The sequence below is a fragment of the Canis aureus genome, chromosome 12, assembly GCF_053574225.1.
Source record: "Canis aureus isolate CA01 chromosome 12, VMU_Caureus_v.1.0, whole genome shotgun sequence".
Classification (NCBI taxonomy): domain Eukaryota; kingdom Metazoa; phylum Chordata; class Mammalia; order Carnivora; family Canidae; genus Canis; species Canis aureus.
Window position 1 is genome coordinate 8,293,078 of NC_135622.1, and position 23,974 is coordinate 8,317,051.

The 23,974-nt window shown below is 40.0% G+C and overlaps 1 long non-coding RNA gene across 2 annotated transcripts in view; it reads right to left on the reverse strand.

The window, feature by feature from the left end:
• Positions 1–427: 427 nt before the first annotated feature.
• The window catches only part of LOC144280523 (uncharacterized), a 91,211-nt gene continuing 67,664 nt past the window's right edge, over positions 428–23,974 (reverse strand). For both annotated transcript variants that reach the window (XR_013348921.1, XR_013348922.1), the window contains 2 exons: positions 1,206–1,421; positions 428–666 (listed from right to left, as the gene is read on the reverse strand). This is a non-coding gene — a long non-coding RNA (uncharacterized LOC144280523). The remainder of the gene's footprint in view (positions 667–1,205; positions 1,422–23,974) is intronic.

The window sequence follows — 23,974 nt, forward strand, 5'->3', positions numbered from 1 at the left end:
TACTTGTATTGTATAGTTGGACGTAGTGTTTTAAAAATATCAACTAGGTCAAAGTGGATGATAATGTTTCTCAAATCTCTACCTCTGCTAGTATTTTGTCTATTTTTCAATCAATTATTCAGAAAGGAGTGTTAAAATCTTGAACTATGATTGTGGACTTTCTTTTGTTCTGCACATTTTTGCTTTATGAATTTTGAAGCACTTTCCAGTTAGGTGCATACAGATTTATGATTGTTATGTCTTCCTCAGTAACTGACACTTTATTTTAATTTATCACACTCTTTGGAGCTAATCTTATATCACTCTATGTAAAACATAAGAACTTTGAAAAAGTGTATTTTTATTTACAGCTGCAACTTTTGTACCATTTTGTGTATATATATGTGTGTGTGTATAGCATTTATGTTATAAACTACATAATACAATTTTACAGTTTTTATAAAATAGTCATTCTCTTAAAGAAATCAAAAGGAGAAAAAAGATATGTTTCTATTTACCTATATGTTTACCATTTCTGGTAGTCTTCATTCCTACCTATTGGTCCAAGTTTTCATCTTGTGTCATTTCCCTTCAGACTGAAGGTATTTCTTTAGCATCCCTTGTAGGTTAGTTCTGTTGATGTGTTATAATAATAATAAGATCTGGTCTTTGTCCCCTTGTAATTTCCTGAGTGATAAAAGTATCATTGTTATGCTAATATGACTCAAGGCAGACACCTAGATAGTTTCAGGATGGGGATTGGTTATCAGAGAAACCTTCCATATAATTAGAGGAATTTTGGGCCAGCCCAACCTCTACACATAGGAAAGGAGCTGGACATTGAGCCCTATCATGTGGCCAATGAATTAATTAGGCCTGTCTATGTAATGAAACCCCAGAAAACTCTGGTTCAATAGGAGCGTCCTTGTTGGTGAATGTATTAATATACTGGGAAAGTGGTGCACCCTGATTCAATGGGAACAGAAGCGCATGCAGCTCTTGCTTTATGTATCTCTTTATCTGGTTGTTCATTTGTATTCTTTGTAATAAAATGGTAATTGTAAATATAACATTTTCCTGAGTTTTGTGTATCAGTTTAATGAATTCTCAAACCTGAAGGGTCATGGGAATCCCTGAATTTATAGCCCGTTAGAAGTGTAGATGGCCCCTAAGACCTGTTAACTGGAGTCTTGTTCCAGAAAGTATCATGAAGACTTTGCCCTTACCTTGTAGGGTCTGCACCATCTCCAGATAGTGTCAAAATTGAATTGAATTGCAGAATACCCTGTTGGTGTCAGAAATTTGGTGGTGATGAGTTTTCTCAGTTTTTGTTTATTTGAGATGTTTTAATTTGCCTTCATTTGAAGCATATTTTCACTGGATATAGGTTCCATGTTTATAGTTCTTCTTCCCTCTTTCCAGTTACTTTTAAAAACATTGTCCTAAAACAAAACAAAACAAAACAAAAAAAAAACAAAAAAAAACATTGTCCTATTATTTTTTCTCTCCGTTGTTTCTAAAGAGATGCCAGTCATCATTTGAATTGTTGTTTTTATATACAATGTTTCACTTTTCTCTGGCTGCTTCTGAATTGTATCTTTGAGTTAGGGACAAACAAGGTTAGGCAGGGCTAGGTAGGGGGCCAGGGAAGCAGGCTCACAAAAATCCCAAAAATGCTGAGGTGTAAGGAAACCAGAGATTAAGGAACAAGCCAGACCACCCTGCCCTAAAGTGTGGGTGGGAAGGGTGTCTTGTTATAACTGCTACTTGTGACCAACAAAGAATAACCAGACCCCAAAGAAGAAGTAGGCCATTAAAGATGTTATCAATAGTCCTTACTCAATGAGTCCTTACTCATCACTCAATGGTGATGTCAATAGATAATGTTAAAAGGATTTAGGTTCCCTGATTAGGCTCTCAATAAAAGATCAACCCTACAAGCCCTCAGTGGCAATCCTGTCAGGACCCCTCACACTTCTGAGAATTTTCTCTGTATATTTGCTTAATAAACTTCTATCGCTTTATTCACTCTCCTGTGTCTGCGAGATTCATTGTTACAAGAACCAAGCTCTCCCGTATCATCTTTATGTTTGATTTTCAGTAATTTAATAATGATAAGCCTAGTTGGGATTCTCACTATTTTTAACCTAGACTGGCACATATTGAGCTTCTTGGATTTTTTTATTCACAAAATTCAGGAAAGTTTCTGTCCTTATTTTTTTCAAATGTTTTTCTGCCCCATTTTATTTTTCTTTTCCTCCTGAGACTCCAATTACTCTGAAGCTAGATGACTTGACATTGTCCTGCATGTTAATGAAGCTCTGATTGTACATTTTTTCCCATTTTTCTCTGTTCTTTAGATTAATTTCTATTGATTTCTATCTTTTAAAGTTTGTTAATCCTAAATTTGTTAATCCTTTCTTTTATCTTTTTTGTATCTACTCTTCATCCCAGCCAGTTACATTTATTTCTGATTTTAAGCTGTAGAATTTCCACTGGCACCTTTTAATAGTTTGCTTTCTCCACTGAGATTCATATCTGTTTATTAATTATAATCACGCTCCCTTTAAGTCTTTGAAAATCTTTATATAGCTATTTTTAAGTCCTTGTGAATGCCAACAACCTGATCATTTCATAGTAAGTTTCTACTGACAGCTATTTCTCTTGATCATATTTTCCTATTTCTTGTGTGTCTAATAAACTTTCATTGTGTACTAGACATTTTTAATCAGGGGATTAACTTGGCTGGACTCAAACCACAATCTCCCTTATGATGAAGAGTAGCTAGTCTCTGCTAAATTCTTTCAAACTTCACTATTGCTTTTCACTGGGTTTCTTGGAGACTGTCCCACATGTATAGTTCAGAGGTCATCCAGGGCTTTTGGTAGAGCTTACATGCACATTATGGGGCTCCTCTTTGGCTCCCACCTTTCTGAGATGTCCTCTCTCATCTTCTATATGCTATCACAGCCGTGAACTCCATTTGATGATTCTTCAAACTGGTAAGTTTGATGTTCCCTTATTGAATTCTTGCTGCCCTGTATTATATAGAGTGAAAAGTGCCCTCAGGTAGAAAGCATATAAAGGCAAATCTCCAGGATAAAAAGGTCTCAAAAGGACTCCAGTTTTTGACTGCTTTTGCTCACTATTCAGTGCCTTCAAGTAGTTATTTTTTTCCTCATTGTTTTCTATAGGAAGGTTTATTTAATACAAGCTAATCCAAAATTACTGGAGTGAAAACTATGGAAACATTTCAAATAATGGATTATATTTATTTTTTAGGTATAGAACTATTTGGATTTCTTATTTTTACTTGATTTGATATATCATGTTACTCAAGGAATTTCTACTGAAGAAGTCAAATTTATTAATATAAAGTTGTTTATAATCTCTCATTATGTACTCTTTTAGATGAAATATTGAATTTATATGAAACTGAGTAGGAATCTAGAGAAAATTGCAGAGCACTGTCCAAATCTAACTCCAAAGGTTTTTTTTAAAAATACGGCCTGTGACATTTGTTTCATATATATATTTTTTATAACATTCTTATATTATCCATTTGACTTTAACTTTATAAAGTTTAAATGACAGGAATTTTTAAAAATTAAATTTTTTTTAAATTATAGAGGTTTCAGAAATTTAAAAATTCCTAATTAAAAAATATTATTATCTATAAGTTAAAATACGGCTTAATTGTCCCCTTGATAAATTATATGTGAAAATTGCCTAGGCTTTTTACTTTTGTCTTTAGTAATAAAAAAAATGCCTCTGAAAGTGGCACTGTAGTTCAATCATAAATTAATTAGAGTATGTTGCTTAAAAGATAGCTTTCTTATGAAATCTACATTCTAGTTTTCTAGCCAAAAGGAAAAATAGCAGAAAGATGTTGATTGAAAATCGAAAGTTTTAAAAAGCTAGTTCTGTGAATTTAAATTCTCAAGTTACGATCCGTGGTAACCTTATCTGGGAAGTAAACTTTACTTATACTCAATAAGAGAAAGTTTTCATACATTTCTCAAGTATCCTTTGTTCATTCCCTTGTCATAACCCATAATTCAGTTATCACAATGCACCCTTAATTCATTACTTGAAACTTATACTTAATTTTCTACACTTAAAATAACCTCATGTTTTCTTTTCCATTCAGCAAATATCAATTTCACCATTTCTGTTTTCTATCAAGGAGTGAGGTCAAATGGGAAGTATGAGGTTAGATCTATGTCTTCTTGGATCTAATGAAAAAAACTGCTTTACTTTGTCACTAAAGACATTGCTCTATTTTCTTTTTTTAAAGTCAGGTTTGTTGAGGAGTAATTTGTACAGTAAAATCCATCCTTTTTAGGTGCAATGAATTTTCAAACACATACAGCCCAGTAGCCACCACCACACTCAAGGTATAAAACATGTTCCTCAACCTGAAATTTCTTAAATTTGTTGTCAAATCCCTCCTCTCTACATTTCCAGTTCACAAACAACCATAAAGTCGCTTGTCCCTGTAAGTTTGTTTTTTCTAGAATCATCATGCATTTTGTCATGTAGCATTTTGAGCCTAGTTTTTTTCACTTACCATAATGCATTTGAGATTTATTCATGTTGTTGTATGTAACAACAGTTCATTCTGTTTTATTGCTAAGTAATATTCCATTGTATGGATGTACCACCACATTTTGTTTATTCATTCACTAGTTGATGGACATTTGAATAATTGCCAGGTTTTGGCAATTATGAATAAAGCCAGTATAAACATCTATGCATCTATTTCTGTATGGACATATGTTCTCATTTCTTTGGGGTAAATATCTAGGAGTGGAATACAGTAATTGCCTATTCTGTTTTATAAGAAACTGCCAAACTGTTTTTCCAAAGTAGCTGTACTGTTTGTATTCACATCAGGAATATATGAATTCCATAGCTCTGCATTCTTGCCAGTAGCTTTTCTAATACGTAGTAGCTGATAGCTGTTTAAATTTTCATTTCCCAGGGATGCCTGGGTATCTCAGTGGTTGAGCATCAGCCTTCGGCTCAGGGCATGATCCTGGAGTCAGGGGATTGAGGCTCCTTGCAAGAAGCTTGCTTCTTCCTCTGCCTGTGTTTCTGCCTCTCTCTGTGTGTCTCTCATAAATAAATAAATAAAATCTTAATTTTTTTTTCATTTCACTAATTACTAATGTTGTTGAGTACATTTTAATGTGCTTTTCTGCCATCCATGTATTGTCTTTGATGAAGTGTTGTTTCCTTAGTATTGAACTGTGAGGGTCCCTCATATATTTAGACATGTGTTCTGAAAATATTTTCTCTTACTCTATATCCTGTATTTACATTTTCTTCAAAATATCATTCAAATATGAGAAGTTTCTATTTTTAATGAAGTCTAGTTCATCAATTTTTTCAGGTATGGGTTGTGCTTTTTGTATCCTATCTAATGCATTTTACTTAGCCCAAGGTCACAAAATAAATTTATATTTTCTTCTAGAATTTTTCAGCTGTTAAGTTTTACATTTAGGGAGCAGCCCCCGTGGCGCAGCGGTTTAGTGCCGCCTGCAGCCTGGGGTGTGATCCTGGAGACATGGATCTAGTCCCACGTCGGGCTCCCTGCGTGGAGCCTACTTCTCCCTCTGCCTGTGTCTCTGCCTCTCTCTCTCTCTCTCTCTCTCTGTGTGTGTGTTTCTATGAATAAGTAAATAAAATATTTTTAAAAAAAGTTTTACATTTAGGTCCATGATCCATTTTAGTTAGTTTTTATTTACTTAAAAATTTGAAGCCATAGTTTAAAACTCCCAAAGACAACCTAGCCAGATGCTTCACTGGTGAATTCTGCATTTCAGAAAGATGTCATACCACTTATATAAAAGGAAAAAAAACATAATGGAAAGAAAAATTTCCCAACTTATTTTGTGAGGCCGCATTACCTTGGTACCAAAGCCACACAAAGACATTATAAGAAAATAAAATTGCAAACTAATATTCTTCATGAATACACATACAAAAACTTACATAAAATATTAGCAAATCAAATCCAGCAATATATGAAAATGATAATACAACATGATTGAGTAGGGTTATCTTTGGAATGCAGTATTTGAAAATCATTTGATATAATTTATCATGTCAGCAGATAAAAGGGGAAAAAATGATCATCTCATGAGATACAAAAAGATCATTTGACAAAATTCAATAACCATTCATGATGAAAAATTGAAGAAAACCAAGAATTATAGGTTAACTTCCCCATGTTGATAAAGGGCATCTATGAAAACCCTTGGGCTAATAGCATACTTAATAGTGAAATACTGGGGCAGCCCTGGTGGTTCAGTGGTTTAGTGTCGCCTTCGGCCCAGGGTGTGATCCTGGAGACGGGGGATCAAGTCCCACGCCAGGCTCCCTGCATGCAGCCTGCTTCTACCTCTGCCTGTGTCTGTGCCTCTCTCTCTCTCTCTCTCTGCCTCTCATGAATAAATAAATAAAATATTTTAAAAAATAGTGAAATACTGAACAATAATATTAGTATCAGAAACAAGGTAAATATGCCCATTCTCACCAGGTTCAACATCATGCCAAAAGTCCTTGCTGGTGCAATAAGGCAAGAAAAAGAAATAAGAGTGTATAAATTTTAAAAATAAGCAAAGCAAAAAAAAAAAAAAAAAAAAAAAAAAGCAAAACTATCTCTAATCACAGATAACATGATTGCCTACCTAGAATCAAGATAGAAATTTTGAAATACTGAAGGAAAAAAATTCTAATAAAACATGTGCAAAACCTGTATGCTAAAACCCTAAAAGTTTTATGAGAGAAACAAAATACTTGCAATAAGTAGAAAGATATGTCATGCTCACTAAACTGAAACTCAACATTCTTAAGATGTCAGTTTTCTCCAAATTAACCTATAGAGTCAATACAGTTCCAATTAAAATCCCAGCATATTGTTTGTTGCACTCCTTAAGCTGATCCTGAAATTTATAAGAAAAATCAAAGGAGAGACGCCTGGGTGGCTCAGTGGTTAAGCATCTGCCTTCAGCTCAGAGTGAGATTCCCAGTTGGTCCAGGGGATCCTGTCCCACATTGGGTTCAGCACTTTTCAGTGTACTAGGTGGCTTGGTGTCTGCCCTCTTTATCTCTGTCCTTTCAAGAATTCCCTTTTAATTCTCTACTTCCTATTTCTCCATACTCCAGCCCTTCTAGTCAGTGAGTTCTTGGAGTTCTGGCCATTCTGCCTGGTGCAGAGTAGAGCCTACATTGGTATAAATGCTATAAAATCTGCAAATTCAACAGCACCATTTCTTTCTGCTATGCATGAACTCTCTCTGGAATCTTCCTGTTTTTAAACAATCTCCAGTATGTTAAGGTAGTGCTTTGTAAAACATATTTTGTCCAGTGTGTGTGCATATGTGTGCATGAGTGTGTGTATATGTGTGTGTGTGCATGTGCACACACCTGCAGAGCTTTTTAAACTAGTGCTAGTAAGGCCCCCAGTTATTGTCTGTTCCTTATAAAGTGTAATCTTTGTCTAAAGGACCAAGACCAAGAGAAGTCTTCCCTAGATTCTCTAGACCAGAGATAACCATTCCAATAATTTCAGATTTTGCAGCATTTTCTTCAGTCATTTTTAAACTGTGGGAATCAAATAAGGACTTTCCTTCTTAGATTTGAAGGGGAATAAATTTGAGTCTTCACTTTACTGCACTTTGTGTGTCATGCTTTCAGAAACTACAGCATAGGAATGCTCCAGTCAAGTGAAAACTTAATTTCAGAGAGGCTTTGCCCTGAATCCTGCCTTTTACCTGTCCTTCCCTTCTGACCTAAGATGGGAAACCTAGTAGAATACCTGTGGATTCCTTTGTTCACTTTTCCTGAAGCTGAGAGGAAATGCTACACAATCAGCAACTTGCTTTTCTTCTCCTGGTCCCACCTGGTTTCCTCTACTTTCCAGGCCACCAAAATATCCCAGAACCTCACTCATGCTTAGATTCCTAAGCATGTCCTAGACAAGACTGGAGCTAAGTGACAGGCAAATTGGCTACCAGAAACATTTACTTAAAGTAAGGCATCACTCTACTATAATATCTGTCTATTCTTTCCTCATAAGCAATAAATACAATTATTCATGCACCAGACATTTTGATAGGCAAAAGAGGTTCAATGATAACTAAGACATAGTCCTTGCCCCTTGTTTAGCCATTTAAACAAAAAAGTAGATAGAGTAGCATGTTGTAAGCTTTGTGCTAGAGGAATGGAAAATGTTGGAGGTCACATAGGAAAGAACAGGCAATTCCAATTTGGTGGGTAGGGGGAAGGTTCAGATAAGATTCTACAAGTAAGTATTGGCAAGGTGTACAGATATGTATGTGGGAAACTTGGCCATTTGGGTATAGAGATCACAGGCCTGAACCCACCTGGTGGTCTCAGGAAAAGTTCAAGGATATTGGTGTCATTGGAGCATGGGTCATGAGGTATGATAGAAGAGAAGACTAAGGAGGCAGGAAAGAGGGATTTGTTGCATGATTAAAGAGTTTGGATTTTATCTTGCAGAGTGCACTGAACCATTAACGTGTCTTAATCGGAGGATAGCAGGATCACATAGTGTTTTAGCAAAATCCTTGTGTTCATTCTTGTATGTTCTGGAAGCCTGTCAGGATCCCTCCCCTAGGAGTTGGTCTGATGGGGCCAAGAATTGGGGTCAACAGAGAGGAAACATGGTCTTCAGAATGATCTGGTCTAAAATCAGACTATAATCATTTATTGTGTACTACACTGAGCCTTTTTTATGCCAGATATGGTCTGGGGCCCAGATCTGTTTGGACATGGCTTGGGTGAGAAACCCATTTTCTTTTCCAAAGACAATTTGGATTTCAAGAAGAAAATCACAGCATCAGAATTTCAAGCAAAGCAGCATTATAGGCCAGCCAGACTATGCAAAAATTAATGCACTAAATAACCATACTTAAGTCTATTTAAGAGCATAACTGGGAAGGGAGTTGAGGCCATAGGTCTCTGGAAATAAAATTGGGAAATGTTATCAAATACAATTACTGTTTGGAAATCAGAAGGAGAAGAATGAAAATGAGTTTGATTTGCTTTCTGAGAGCAGAACTAACAGGTTCAGGCAAGTTTCTTAGAGCTCTGAAATGAATATAATATTGGAAATTAGGCAGTTGTATGTAATGGCATAGAAGAAATGTGTCTTTCCACAACCTTGCTTTTCTTCTCAGAGTCAAGTGGTACCAGCCAGAGTTGGAACAGCTACTAAAATAGTGAAGTTGGGAAAGGGTCAGGCACTGGTTCCCACACTGAAGCCTATGGATCACTGAACCCTGGGCCAGTCTTAAGTATCCTTACTACATGATATTTATAATGTGGCAGTGTCTGCCAAACCATTTAACCTAATTTAACTATACTGTGATAATAATTAGAACTAAGAGTTGCTGCAATGGAATCTTTTCAGAAGCAACCCCATCTGTTCTACATTATGTTGAGGTTCCCTACAGGAACAGTAGAGTGTGATCGAGGCTCAACCACTTACTAGCTGGAAAGTAAGTCTGTTATTTCAACAGTAAAGTGGAAAAAATGGCTCTTATCAACATGGCCATTACTAATGAGCTATTAAAAGTAAGGATTCTTTGTGGAAGGCCGTTCAGTTGTTCGTTAATAATGATATTGACCAATGAGAGTGGATAGTATCTAGAGCCAAACTGTTGAGTACAGTAGCCACAAGTCACATGTCGCTATTTGAAATGTGGCTAGTGTAAACTGAGTTGTGCTGCTAGAGTTGGCACCAAAAAAGAACAACAACCAAAAAAACTTAATAATTTTTTACATAACTTACCACGTTTTAGACATAGAAGGTTAAATAAAATATAATAGTATTAGAATTAGCCTCTTATGTTTCTTTTTACTTATTTTAATGTATCTAATAGAAAATTTAAAAGTATGTGTGTGACTTGCACTTGGGGCTTGGATTATATTCCTAATATGCAGGACTGGTCTAGGGTACATTCCATCCATAAAACAAGTGATAAAGACTGTGGGGGTTTTAAGAACCGCCTTTCAAAGTAAAGTTGGGATGTATGTAAAAAATTTACATATCTCATTAATTCATAGATTTTTAAATTTAATTTCAGTGACGTGCTTTGAGCATTTACTGTGTGCCAAGGACTGGATACAGAGCAGTCAATGACCTTTAGGAGCTCACACTGTACGTAACTGTGAATAAGGTTGGGAGAGTTTCTCTGCAGCTCACAGCACTCCCTGGGCATCAAGAATAGGTTTGATTTTGACTCAGTATCATCCAACTAAGGTCCCCACATGTATTGTCAGGGTAAGAGAAAATAAGGTAATACCAAGAAATCTAGTGTAGTCTGAATGTTCTTTCTGCTGGAGCTAGGCAGCCTTTGAGTGTTTCAATGTTGCATATAGACCTGGATAGAAAGGTGGGCTTTCATGGGCTCTATTAGCTGAGACTGTCAGGATATAGTGCTTAGGAGGCTAAGGTCATAGGTTTGTTCCTTGCATGGGTCACTTGGCTTTGCTCTGATCCGTGCCTCAGACTTGCCCCTGCAAACCCCAGCCAGCTGCCTTGTAAATATATTTGAATCACTTGGCAGACAGGGTGAGAGCATGTGAAGGGGGCAGGTCAAATTTCTCACCATGGTTAGAACAACCACTGAAAACTTTCTTGACCAACAGTGAGGACTCTGGAGGACACTTTGTACCGTGGACCCAACTAAAACCATCTTTTCCCTACAGAACCCTACCTGAAGTCATTGACCAGAGAGGAGCTGGTAGGACAAGACTTCTGGGCACCACAGCTCCTGGACAGAGCAGAACACATGCAGCATTCACTGGGAATTCAGACTTTTTTTTCTAAAGATGATGTTGCCAACATGCACATGGGCTTCCCTGTCTGACCGACAGAGACTGTTTAGACTTGGAAATATGGACACCTATCTCTTGAGTGACCTGTCTGCTGGTAATATTTACATCCACATTCACACAGGACGGTGGTGTGTTTTAATTCCAGGCTGAGATTCAACCTCATGCACCTCACTGAAGCATCGCTGACAGAAGAGCTGGTCTGAGATCTCCAGCTACACAAATAAATACTGGAACAGGGCCTAACAGGAAGACCCTCACTACCCAATTTTTTCCAGATGGCAGTGATGGATGGCTGTATGTTTATGTTTACTTGGCTTCCCAGGTGACTGGTATCCTGGTTTCCACTGGTCATGGCTTGATGAGCTTTTCTTCGAAGATGTGAGCTGCCTACCCCCCAACAACCTTGCTCTTGGCCCACAGGTCTACACCACACTCAACATTGTCAAGAGGTCATTGTGCTTTTTGGATGGCTAGTTAACTCTTTACTTACCACTGCCTCCCTGAGCCTCTCCTTGTAAATCTCTAGAGCTAACCCAACAAGTTTCCAATCTAAAACCATGCAAAGAAACTACTCAGAATAATGGCCCTTCAAAAATTTCCATGTCCTAATCCTCAGAACCTGTGAGTATGTTCTGTTTCATGGAAAAGTGCAATTACAGTTACTGATGGAATTAAGGTTGCCAATTACTTGACTCTAAAATGAAGAGACTATCTTGGATGCTCTGCATGGGCATGATATAATCAGAAGTTTCCCTAAAAGTAGAAGAGATAGGTAGAAGAGAAAAATCAAAGGGATGCAGTGGGAGAAACACTGGACCTGTCATTTCTGGAGGAAGGAGTCCACGAACCAAACTGGTATCTTCTAGAAATTGGACAAGGCAAGGAAGGAATTCACCCCTAAAGTGTCCAGAAAGGAGCACAGCCCCACTGACACCTTGATCTGAGCCCAATGACATGCTCATCAAACTCCTACCCTACTAAATTAATATTGTTTTAAGCCACTAAGTTGATGACAATTTGTTGCAACAGCAGTAATAGAAAACTAATCAGACCTGGATAGTGGAACACTGGCTTGTCCTCCAAACTCTGCTTAATACAAGAAATACTCATATCCTGAATATGATGGAACCTAACAAAATACATTCTTCCCATGGCTGCTAGGGGCTGGTGCACACACATCGCTTTCTATAAAGTTTGGGGATGGGAGGGATGATAGAACCCTTATCGCCAAGCCCTTTGATTCCTGAGTTCAATTTCTTAAGGGGATGGGTATTACACCCTCACAGAGTTGCTATAAAAAGTAAACAAAATAAGGTGTATAAAGTACCTAACTCAGAGTCTGGGGGCAAAGCAGAAATTCAATCAATCATGTCCTCTTCTACCCTCTTTGTAATTATTTCTCAGACCTCTCCCATTTCTCTGATCCTGTGGCCCTGGACTGTGTTTAGTTTCATAATATCTCTTGCCAGGACTGTTTCAACAGCTCCTACAGGGCCAACTGCAGACTTCACCCCTCCTTGACAGCCTCTAGGCTTAGCCTTCTAAAACACAGATTCTCTCATGCTGTCAATCTTCCAGTGGCTCCTGTTGCCTGTGGGCTGAAAAATCTGAAGTCATTTGAATGGCACATGTGCATTCTTCACAATTTTGTCTCCACTCCCTTCACTACTGTACTTTCTGGCTAGCTTCTTGCCAGAAAGTACATGCCATGCTTCTTGCCATGCTTTCACTCACTTCTGTGCCTTTGGAGCTTAGTTACTGTTTTCTAGGTCTGAAATGCCAGGTTCCTCTCTCATGTAACTGGGGAGCTCTTTTTATCTTCTAAGGCTTGTTTAATGTTGCCATTTTTACGAAATCTTCCCTGATTCCTCCAAGAGTTAAGTGCTGGCTCTGCTGTTTCCATCATACTATGTACACTCCAGAACTTAACCAGAGTGCATTTTGATTATTTGTTTAATATGCCTGTCTCCCTGTCCATCTTGAGTTCTCTGATAGAGAGAGTGCATTTTCGCCTTTGTTCTCAGGGCTTAGAATATTTGCTTTGCATATAACGTGTTTTTATGAATATGAATGAATTGATGAATGAACAGATAATACGTGAACAACCTCTACCTTTAAAGTTGTTGTGAAGGAATTCAATCTTACCTTTTCTGTTCCAGGCTACATGACCCCAGAATGGCCCATCTATGATGTTTCACACACAGTGGGTCTTCTAATAGGATAATTAAGCAACTTTGCATTTATTCTGTTCTCTTATTTTGTTTCCCCCAAAGAATATTACCCTTAAATTCACAGGAAATATATTTTTGAATGTCTGGAGGATAATGAAATAATAAGCCAGAATTCCAACATATGATTGTGGAAAGATATAAGATGTTTTTGTCTACCAATTCAACTCGCTCTTTTCTGGGAAATGTACCCTCTTTCGGGAATTACTACCCTTGGTCCCCACATCAACTACAACAACGGAATTTGAATGAGGGCTGCTTGTCACAGTGGATATGTGGGAACAGGACCCAGAGCTATCCAATCAGAAGCTTCTCTGCAATTTTTAAAAATTGAAGCTGGAAGAATTCTCTTCCCCCTCCATAAAGCAGTATCATATAGTCATTGTATTATAGATCATTCATTACTTGATTCCTCGGCCATACAGTAGAATTTCTGTGTTTATTTAAAGATGTAGCCCCAGTATTGAGAACAGTGCAAGATATGGAAGTTTCTCAAAAAAATATTTGTTAAATGAATAAACAAATGTTGGGAATATATGGGCTAAGGACTGCTAGTAGCCATGAAACCTGACAAGTCAAAGAGACCAGATAAAGAACACAGAGAAAGAAGCAAAGTAAGATGAGGGTCCTGAGAGCTCTGATCCCTGAGGTTCTTAGAGCTTCTGTAATTCATGCCTTTCAATAATTCTCCCTTTTTTGGCTTCTGTTAATTTAACTTGGGGCTTCTGTTACTTGCAGCTACAAAGAGTCCTGACTGATATAAAAGTTTTATTGTAATAAATTGAGCTGGGAGATCCCAGGAAAGTGATCTATAGAGCTTACTTGGGACAGATTATGAATGCATGGCAGTCGGACTCCTAAGTGTATGGGTAAGGGACATTTGAGGAGGATTCATGCTGCTCAGGAAAAAAAACAAAAAACAAAAAAACTGCACTCAATGAAGATTTATTGGGTAAGATCATATATGTGCTTTCCTTTCCTTATTAATTTTATTTTCCCCCACTTTGTGGTGCTCTATCCATCAGGGTTCAACCAGAGAAACAGACCAGAAGGAATAGCAGTAGTAGGAGATATATATTAGCAGTAGAATGTAGACACTAAGAGAGACTTATTACAAGGAATTGGCTTACGTGATTGCAGGGGCTGGCGTGACAAGCCTGAAATCCATGGTACAGCCTGTCAGAAGAACAGACTGGGACACTCAGGCCAAAGCTGAAGCTGCTGTCCACAGGCAGAATTTCTGCTTCTGCAGAGAAGCCTCAGCTCTGACCTTAAGGCCTTTCAACTGATTGAATCAGGCCCACCCAGATTATCTAGCATAACATCTGTTACTTTAAGTCAGCTGATTATAGACTTAACTCACATTTACAAAATCTATTCATAGCAACATCTACATTAGTGTTTTATGGAATACCTGTAGTCTAGCCAAATTGACACATTAAACTGACTACCACACACCCATAGCCAATGAACCCCGGTTTGTTTTAGGGCTGTGCCTGGTGACCATCTAGGTGGCTCTTGCCACATGCCCAAAATCTGACTAGTGTCCCTCTCCAGTGACCCTTGGTCTTGCTGGATTCCTGACTAATAATCTCGTTAGCAACTTCTACCTTTGCAGTCCTAGCTCCTGTTATCTCTTTTGAAGTTCCATGACTGTCCCTGCTCTTACTCCAACTCATGATGGACCAACATATGGGTTCAAAGCTTTAAACAGTCACTTACTTAAAATGCTTTAGTGCTTTTAGAAAGACTGAAGTCCTAAGACAAGTGATTTGGCCTCTTATGTAGCCATCTTTTTTTTGTCTTTTAATCACCCTGCACCCCAAGGAAACTTGTTTTGTTTTGTTTTGTAATTCCCTAAATATATCTTGCCTTCTCTCACCTCCATTCTCTTGCAAATACCATTTCCTTTACCCAGAATGCTCTGACCCTGATCTTTATCTATCAGGTTCTCATCTTGAGAAATTAAGCCCAGGCCTCCTTTGATCCAGGAAGTCTTCCTTGACATTCCTCTTGCCTTACCTGCTTACAGTTCCCATCACCTAAGTCCCATGGCACTTACCACCTCCACTCATTAGATGACATAGCGCACTGCACTTTGAACTTTTTAACTCATTTTCTTTATTTTTTTAAAGATTTTATTAAAAAAATAAATAAAGATTTTATTTATTTATTCATGAGAGACACACAGAGAGACAGGCAGAGACATAGGCAGAGGGAGAAGCAGCCTCCATGCAGGGAGCCTGATGTGGGCTCAATTCTGGGATTCCAGGATCATGCCCTGGGCGGAAGGCAGGCCCTCAACCACTGAGCCACCCAGGTGTCCCAACTCAGTTTTTTTAAATATGAGGAATGTAGCCACACAGAAAAAGGTGATATGGAAAGATACAAAAAGAAAAGTGAGGTGTCTCATATGCCCTTCCAAAGGATCTCTCAAACTCTTAACACTTTCTTGTTGAACTTTCCAGAAAATTGCTTTTGCATATATCGCTATATACATTGTATTTATAAGAAAACTAATACTAAACATGCTGCCTTGCATCTTACTTTCTTCACTTATATGAGAAAATATTTCCATCTCAACGCACAGACATTACTGGAATATTTGTGTTTGTCAAATATTATTACACTGTGGTAATATAAGATGACTTTATTTAATGAACCTCATCTTGATGAATCTTTGGATTATTTTCAGGTTTTTAAATATTTCCCTAATCTTAGGCTACTTTTATAAGTAAAGCTCTAGGATAAATTCTTAGGAGTGGTTCAAAGGACATTTAAAAATTTTGAAACCTCTTGCTCAATTGCACTCCAAAAAGTTTGCACTAATTTAAATTCCTACCAACCATATACAAATTTTCTTACTTTGAGATTTTCTTTCCAATATCAAATATTGCCTTCCTTCCTTCCTTCTTACCTTCCTTCCTTCCTCTCTCTAATTTAGAAAAACTCTTTGAATTAAGAAAACCCTTTATCTGTCGTGTTTGTTTAGTTTTTTTCTTTTTTTTTTTTTTTTTACCAATTTGATATTTGTGTTTGGACACTTTGTGGAAAATTTGTGGAGGGGGGAGGACACCATGTACATGTTTTAGAGTTCTCAAATGTAATATACTAATTTCCTTTATGGTTTCTTGGTACACTGTGTGTTGAACGTCTGTTTTCTTGGCAGGAAATTCAGACCCGGGATTCAAAAAGGAAAATTACCCTTCATGCTAAAGGATTATTTTAAGAGTCATGGAGAAGTGAAAATGTATAAGGAATTTCATTACAAAATGCTTCTGTTCTGGGTCCTAAGGAGATTCTGTCTCAGCCCCTAAAAGCTGGCAGGGCAAAGAGGGCCAGACAGTCTTAATTGAGGATTTCTTAACCTAATTGAGGTTGGATTTCAATTCCAGCCTTGGGAAAAGCCGTATCTCACTAACCATCCCCCTTGTCAATGTGCAAATCTCACCCAGTCTGCTTGCCAAGAAGTCTGAGAAGAAAAGTCCCTAGCTCTGTCTGAGCCACAGTTTTGATTCACACTCTATGGTTTGAAAGAAAGTTAAGTTCACTCCTGGAATCTTCCCACATGTTCTTTCTGCGTCATGAAATAAAAAAGAAATAAAGAACGTCATTTAAGGGCACCTGGGTGGCTCAGTCGGTTGAGTGTCTACCTTGGGCTCAGGTCATGATCCCGGGATCCTGGGATAGAGCCCCACATCGGGCTCCCTGCTAAGCAGGGAGTCTGCTTCTCCTCTCCCTCTGCCCTCCCCCTGCTTGTGCTCTCTCTTTCTCTCATACCCTCTCTCTCAAATAAATAAATTAATTAATTAATTAATTAATTAAAAAAAAAGAAAAAACATCATTTGGAGAGGCCAGTGTAAGCTAAGAAGGATAGTAGACTGGCTCAGGCAGCCTTCCATCCCCCTCCATGTGGTCATCACTCACAAAACACATACCACCTTAGGCGAGTTGCTCCTAAGGCATCAGGGTCTGTAGAAATAATAGCACTGTAACTCTGGCACGGCCATTCCCACTGACGTCCCCGTCATCTCATTAAGCACCATGTGTGAAGTTAAGGACAACTTCTTCCCAGATAGCAAGTGTCCCAGTATACCATATGTGTAGTTATCATGAGTTATCATGTCTCATAGACTTTGTGTTTGCAGTTATGTCTGGGCCCACACTGGCCTCTTCGCTGGTTATATCAATGCTGAGTCAGGATGACAGAGTTAAAAGCAGGGCCAGGAGAGGATTTGGCGCTGAAAACAAGAGTGAAGAAAACTTCCAAACTCAGTCCCTGAAGAAAACCCGACTCATGGAACTGGCCAGAATTGGGCAGTAGGTAACCACAAGAGAAGACCCAAGACTGGAGCAGAGGCAGGAGCACAATCTGTGGTCAAATCCAAGTTCAAAGCCATGAGAAGTTAATATGGTAACAAAGCACAGAAACCAAAGTGCAGGGACATTTAGTCAAGTTAAAGTCTCACTGACAGCAGGATGGCCTCTCTTAGAATCCTCAGTGCCCTGCCTCATAGGTACAACCCTTAATTTTGAAGGCAAGGGTTGTGACCCTCAATTTCAGAGATAGAACAACAGCCTACAGTTCTGCTGCAGGAGTCCCAACCATCTGACAGTGGCTCTGCCACCAGAGCACCACCAGTCCAGGACACTGCGGTCCTGAAATGTCCGTGGTCAGCTGTGTGGGAAGACGTCAGATGTGTGGTTCTCTGGGCTCTGTGCTGCCTGCTTCTGTTCCTTGGCCCTACTCCTACCCTCAGCTTCAGCTCTTTAATTATATTTTATTTTTCCTAGCTTAAGGATTGGCTTAACTTTTCCACTTCTGATGGGGTTTTGGGGGGGCTTGGGGGTGGTTTTTTGTTTTTTTGCTTTTTAAGATTTCATTTATTTATTCCTAAGAGACCTCCAGAGAAAGAGGCACAGACACAGGCAGAGGGACAAGCAGGCTCCCTGCAGGGAGCCTGATGCAGGACTTGATCCCAGGACCCAGGGATCAGGCCCTGAGCCAAAGCCAGACACTCAACCACTGAGCCACCCAGGTGTCCTAACGTTGAACATTCTTGTGTGGGAATTCCTGCTCACGGTACCAGCGTTTCTGTAGGATACGTTCCTGGAAGGGAATTGCTGTGTCACCAGGTATGTACATTTAAAAGTGCAATAGGAACTGCTGAATGTCACCTTTGTTCCACTTTATGCTGTCACTCTCTCATCATCACTAGGTATTACTGTTCTCTTTCTCAAACCAGAGTCTGATTTAATGTACAGTCCACACTTTGATAGTTATGGGTGTTCTAAGCCTGGCACTAATCTTTTGGGGGTAAATGCTGCTCTAGCAGGCTAGAAACTCCCGGGATGGGCTTCTTGGGTCTTTCTACTGCTTCCAGTCTTGGGTTCAATGTGGATTATAAAAATGTTGACATTAACAATTCCATGCATTATAAGTTTACCTGGTGTCTCCTCCACCTTATTTCATTTAATCCTCACAAAATTTCTATCAGGTTAGGAGGAAACTTTTCTTTTGGGGACTCAGCAGTTACTGACTTTCTTAAGTTCATGATGGTTAATAAAGGGAAAAGTTAGGACTTGAATCCAAGTCTCCTAAGTTCAAAATCTAGCCACCTCTGCCCCTCTCGCACAGGAAGTATTGCAGAATTTGTGTTTCTGACCAATAGCTTTCTATCCTTTTAGACTGTCCACTATATCTGGAGGAACTTAAGTTTGCTTGCCAGTTGGTTGGATCTGGGGCTGCTGTAATTTCTGACTCAGGGGCATCAATTTTGCCAGTAAAAACATGTTTTTGCACTTTGAATACTCATTCTGCTATGTGGCCAAGGTGACCCAGGACAACATCTCTAGGAGAAGATAACTGGCAGGGTGCCAGGAGGCCTCATGGTGACCTTATCTAGTAAGTGTCAGTGCTGGAATTGGAACCAGACCCATCTGACTCCAAAGCCAAAGCCTTTTTACATTTACTCCACTAGGCATCTCCTCATATAGAGCAAGATGCTCAGGGCAGAACATCAATGCATTCTTTCCTTATAGGCAAATTACATGGGAAGCCAAATTCTCAGAAGGTTGCATGCTGAGCATGGAATCAGAACAAGGAGAGTTCAGAGTCTGAAGAAGTTAATTTCAACTCAAGTAGCTGAAGGCAAGCTTACCCACTAGGGGGTCATTCATTCAAAACCCAATAGAGGCTCAAAAATGTATAACAGAGAGGAGTAAAACAGGTCAGGAAGCAGGTGTAATAGAGATGAGTGAGAACTGTGGCCAACTGAGAGTGCACACCTTTCTAAAGGGAGCAGCTACTACCTCCTCAATGGTCCAGTCCATTGTTGCCACAGCTAATCCAGGTCTTCCCAAATTTTCTTTTATTTTTTAAAAGGTTTTATTTATTTATTCATGAGAGACACCGATGGAGAAGCAGAGACACAGGCAGAGGGAGAAACAGACTTGCTGCAGGGAGCCTGACATGGGGCTTGATCCCATAACTCTGGGATCACTTCCTGAGCCGGAAGCAAACACTCAACCGCTGAGCCACCCAAGCGCCCCTCTTCCCAAATTTTCAACCAAAACTAGAAACCTGAATTTTTCTATGTGAAATTGGTTGACAACTTAAAAAAATATGCTATGAGTCAACACACTATGAGCCAAGCAAACTTGTCTCTGGTCCAGGCTTGGCCTATCATATACTTGTCTGAGATGTCACACAATAGAAAAACTTCTACCAAGAAAGCCACAATGCTCCAAGCCATTTAGAAATGGCTTCTTGGGGGCAGCCTGGGTGGCTTATGGGCAGCCCGGGTTGCTCAGCGGTTTAGCACCGCCTTTGGCCCAGGGCATGATCCTGGAGACCCAGGATGGAGTCCCACGTCAGGCTCCCTGCATGGAGTCTGCTTCTCCCTCTGCCTGTGTCTCTGCCTCTCTCTCTCTCTCTCTCTCTCTCTCTCTGTGTGTGTGTGTCTCTCATGAATAAATGAATAAAATCTTAAAAGAAAAAATAGAAATGAATGGCTTCTTGGGATGCCTGGATGGCTCAGCGGTTGAGCATCTGCCTTTGGCTCAGTTAACAAGTGTTAGACTTTTATGAAAGAGCTATTTACAAGACATTCATTCAAGGTTTACTAATCAGAGTTCCTTGATAGACACTACCTTGACTCATGGTAACACATTACAAAGTAAATGACATTCTGCCAGAATCTAAATAGCTAGGAGTCTAAAATAACCAGATCTCCTCTTCCACCCCTATAGCCATGTATAGTGATAATGATGCCAACTCAAAAAAGCTTGACATCTTAGAAGTTTCTAAAGTTTCTGTGAATTACTGTAAAGATTTATTTATGCTCTAGTGCAATGTGTGTCCATTGTTTTGTTTAAAGATTTTATTTATTTATTTGACAGAGAGAAAGCATGAGAGGGAGGAGGGTCAGAGGGAGAAGCAGACTCCCCTTTGAGAGGGGTGCCCAATGTGGGGCTCAATTCTGGGACCCCAGGATCATGACCTAAGCTGAAGGCAGCTGCTTAACTGACTGAGCCATGCAGGTGCCCAGGTGCCCATTGTTTTCATGGTAAAGCAAATCTCTGAAAAATGGTAATCCGAAATGCAAGACTTCCCAAGGCAACTATAGCAAGAAAATTCTCTGTGTTTGCTTCCTGAAAATCCCACCAGATTACTCAATGATTTCATGGGATTTCTACTCCATAGACTTGGGTGGTAAAGGGTATAGTTAAACAGACATAGCTTGAATCCTATCCACTTAAATCTATAAACTTGGGCAAGTTCATTAACTCTCTAAGCTCAGTTTGCCCAACTGAAAATTGAAAATAACAATACTTACAGTGTATTCATGTGGGGATTGAATGAGATAATGTATAATAATGACATGCCAGACAGTAATCCTTTAACAAATGGTGGCTGCTATCTTCTTTAACTCAATCACCTGTTTAGAGGGCAATCAGTGACAATGAGGCATATAACAACGCTCTGAAGGAAACTTCCCCACTGGGGAGAAACCACAACCACCCATAAAACACTGAGCCCATTCACAGGAAATCTTCCAATATTGGTTTAGAAACTGACAGACGTTGTAAACACAAATGACAGAGCATTCTTCCTCCTTCTTTCACACCTGGTCCCAGCAGTGAGAAGCAGAGCTGGGACAGAGTGGGACCAAGCTCCCACCTTTCTCCCCACTGGCCTCACAACCTGCGAACGGCAGGCTGAGCATTACAACCAAGCCCAGGACGGTGGATGCAATTATCTCCCAGCCATTCGAAGCTTTGGCCAGGAATATTTGTTGTCACCATCAGTGTGATTAGGACAACAACGTCCTCCTGCAGAAGACAGAATCCTTTGTCCACCACCCTTCCTCTGCCACTGCCAGAGAGCAGGAAGTGGGGAGAGGGGCTGGCGCCCCTGTACTCTTGGTCCAATTTCACACATTGGTTTTTCAGCATTAATAAATTGGTTACATTTGCCCCGCATTTGGCAGGCGAGGTTTCTAATAACACTCTGATCCCTTCAGAGAACATGAATCACTGGCATGCGGGGGGCTCTGGTTACCTCCCCCCGACTCTCTGCTGCTGAAGGCCCCACACATTAGCAGGGGTCAGGCGCTCGCCTGGGCCGGGGCAGGGTCTAGGACAAGGGCCATGGCTTCGAGGCACTGCCACAGAGCTCAAAGATTTTCCCTCAGAGGGAGAACAGATAACTTCAGGCCCAGGCAATGTGCAGCTTTCTTCAGCTGTCAATCCTACCTGGTTTGCATATAGATTGAGAAAACGTGTGAGATTTTTACCGCAAGTCTCAGTCCAGAGAATTCAAGGGTGGGGGAGTGGTGGGTGGAGAGGGGATGGGAGAGAAAAAAATGTGTGATGCAGATGTCTGAGTTATGGGTTGCTCCAACACCGCTTCCTTTGTGCAGCAGGAATCTTTGGGGATGGTTAACCTGAATGAGGACAGTGTATAACGCATGCATGCTTCTCTGAGGCGGCTTTGCTTCTTTCCAGGGAATAAGGTGTGTGAAAGCTCCGTGAGCAAGGGGAAGCCCCTGGGCTGAAAAGAGGCCCAGAACCAGGGGCCAGCCACACCTTCAGCCTTGGTGGGCTAAGTTGAGGGAGAAATAAGCTAAAGAGACAAATCCAGCCAATGAAACACGAAGAGAAGGAGAGCAAACAATGGAAAAAAGAAAAAAAGGGAATTGAGAAGGGATGAGAGGAAAGAAATTCAGTTGAATCCAATAGATATTTTATGCTAACTTTTACCTGAGAGAAGAGTGTTTTTTACTTAGCAAGTATATATATCAAAACTAGTCCCTGCCATCCGAAAGCTTACTTACCAAAGATCAGTTTAACAATCAGCAGCATAGAGAAGTCTGGGTGGCTCAGCAGTTGAACGTCCGCCTTGGGCCCTGGGCCTGATCCTAGAGTCCCCGGGGGGATCGAGTCCCATATGGGCTCCCTGCATGGAGCCCGCTTCTCCCTCTGCCTGTATTTCTGCCTCTCTCTGTGTCTCTCATGAATAAATAGATAAAATCTCTTTTTTAAAAAAAAATCAGCCACATAGCTTAATGCTGGAACAGAAGATGACAGGGTATAACATGGACATTGGCACCGGGGGTGGGGGCGGGCATGATAAGGAAGGGCATGGGGAGGTTTTATAGAGGAGGTGGGTCATGAGCATCTTCTAGAAGGGTGAGTCAGCTGAGCCAGTTGAAGGTGTGGGGGAAGGCATTCCTGAAGCGAAAGTGTTAGTATAGACAGAGCAGAGGAGTGGAGGAACAGGTAATCAGTGATGGGAAGACAACGGAAAAGAAAGGAAAATGAAGAGAGGCCCCAAGAGCTATCCACGGTTGTCTTGGTTACCACACAAACCATGGGCTGCCTTAGACCCTTTCATCCCAAGGGATTAGAATCAGGAGCTTTCTATAGGGTCCTGTAAATCTGGGCAAGCCGTCAACACCACAGCCTGGTTCCAGGTCCAGAAGGGAGACAGGAAAGAGGACTCACTCACTGAGGAGAAGCAGCAAGGGCTGCTCTTTCCTGGGGTGAGAGGCCGGCCTCCTGCAATGGTTCCCAGTTGGCACATCTGGAGCCACCCAGTCCTGTCAGAACCTCACTTGGTAGATTCCCAAGTTCTCTCATTCTCTCTGTCTCCTTGTCTCTGTCTCAGATTCTTTTTCTCTCTCTTGTCTATCTATTTCTCCATTTCTCTGTGTGTCTCTATCTCATTTTCTCACCCATATCCTTCTCTCTGTGGTTTTCAGGATTCCCGGGAAGGAAGGACTTCTTTTCTGTTTTTCCTAATTATATCATAATAATAATAATAATAATAATAATAATAATAATAATAATAATAAATTATTTGTTCATGAGAGAGAGAGAGAGAGGGAGGCAGAGACATAGGCAGAGGGAGAAGCAGGCTCCTAGAGGGGAGCCCAATGTAGGACTCGAACCTGCTACTCTACCATGACCTGAGCTGAAGGCAGATGCTCAACCACTGAGCCACCCAGGTGCCCCATGTTCCTCCCAATTCTTCATTTCGAAAAGTTTAAACCTTCACAAGGTGGAAAGAACACAATTCTGAATACAAAGTACACTTTGAGGCATTTCACCATTATTCATGTGTGATTCTATGGACAGGAGGTATACTGAGAAACAGGATCTCTGGCAGGGAAAGCCCTCACTGGTAGTATTTGCCAGTTTCTGTATAAAAACTCTCACCGTGGCTCATTGCAGGCTAAATTTAAACCAATGGTTTAACAAATGGCTTGCAAAATTCCTGAATATTTATCTGCTCTCAGGAACTGGTAAGAGCAGACTCCAGTATATCACATTTTCCTGAACTACGTTAAATAACTTGCAGATACCGTGGCACTAAACCAAATCACTTCAGC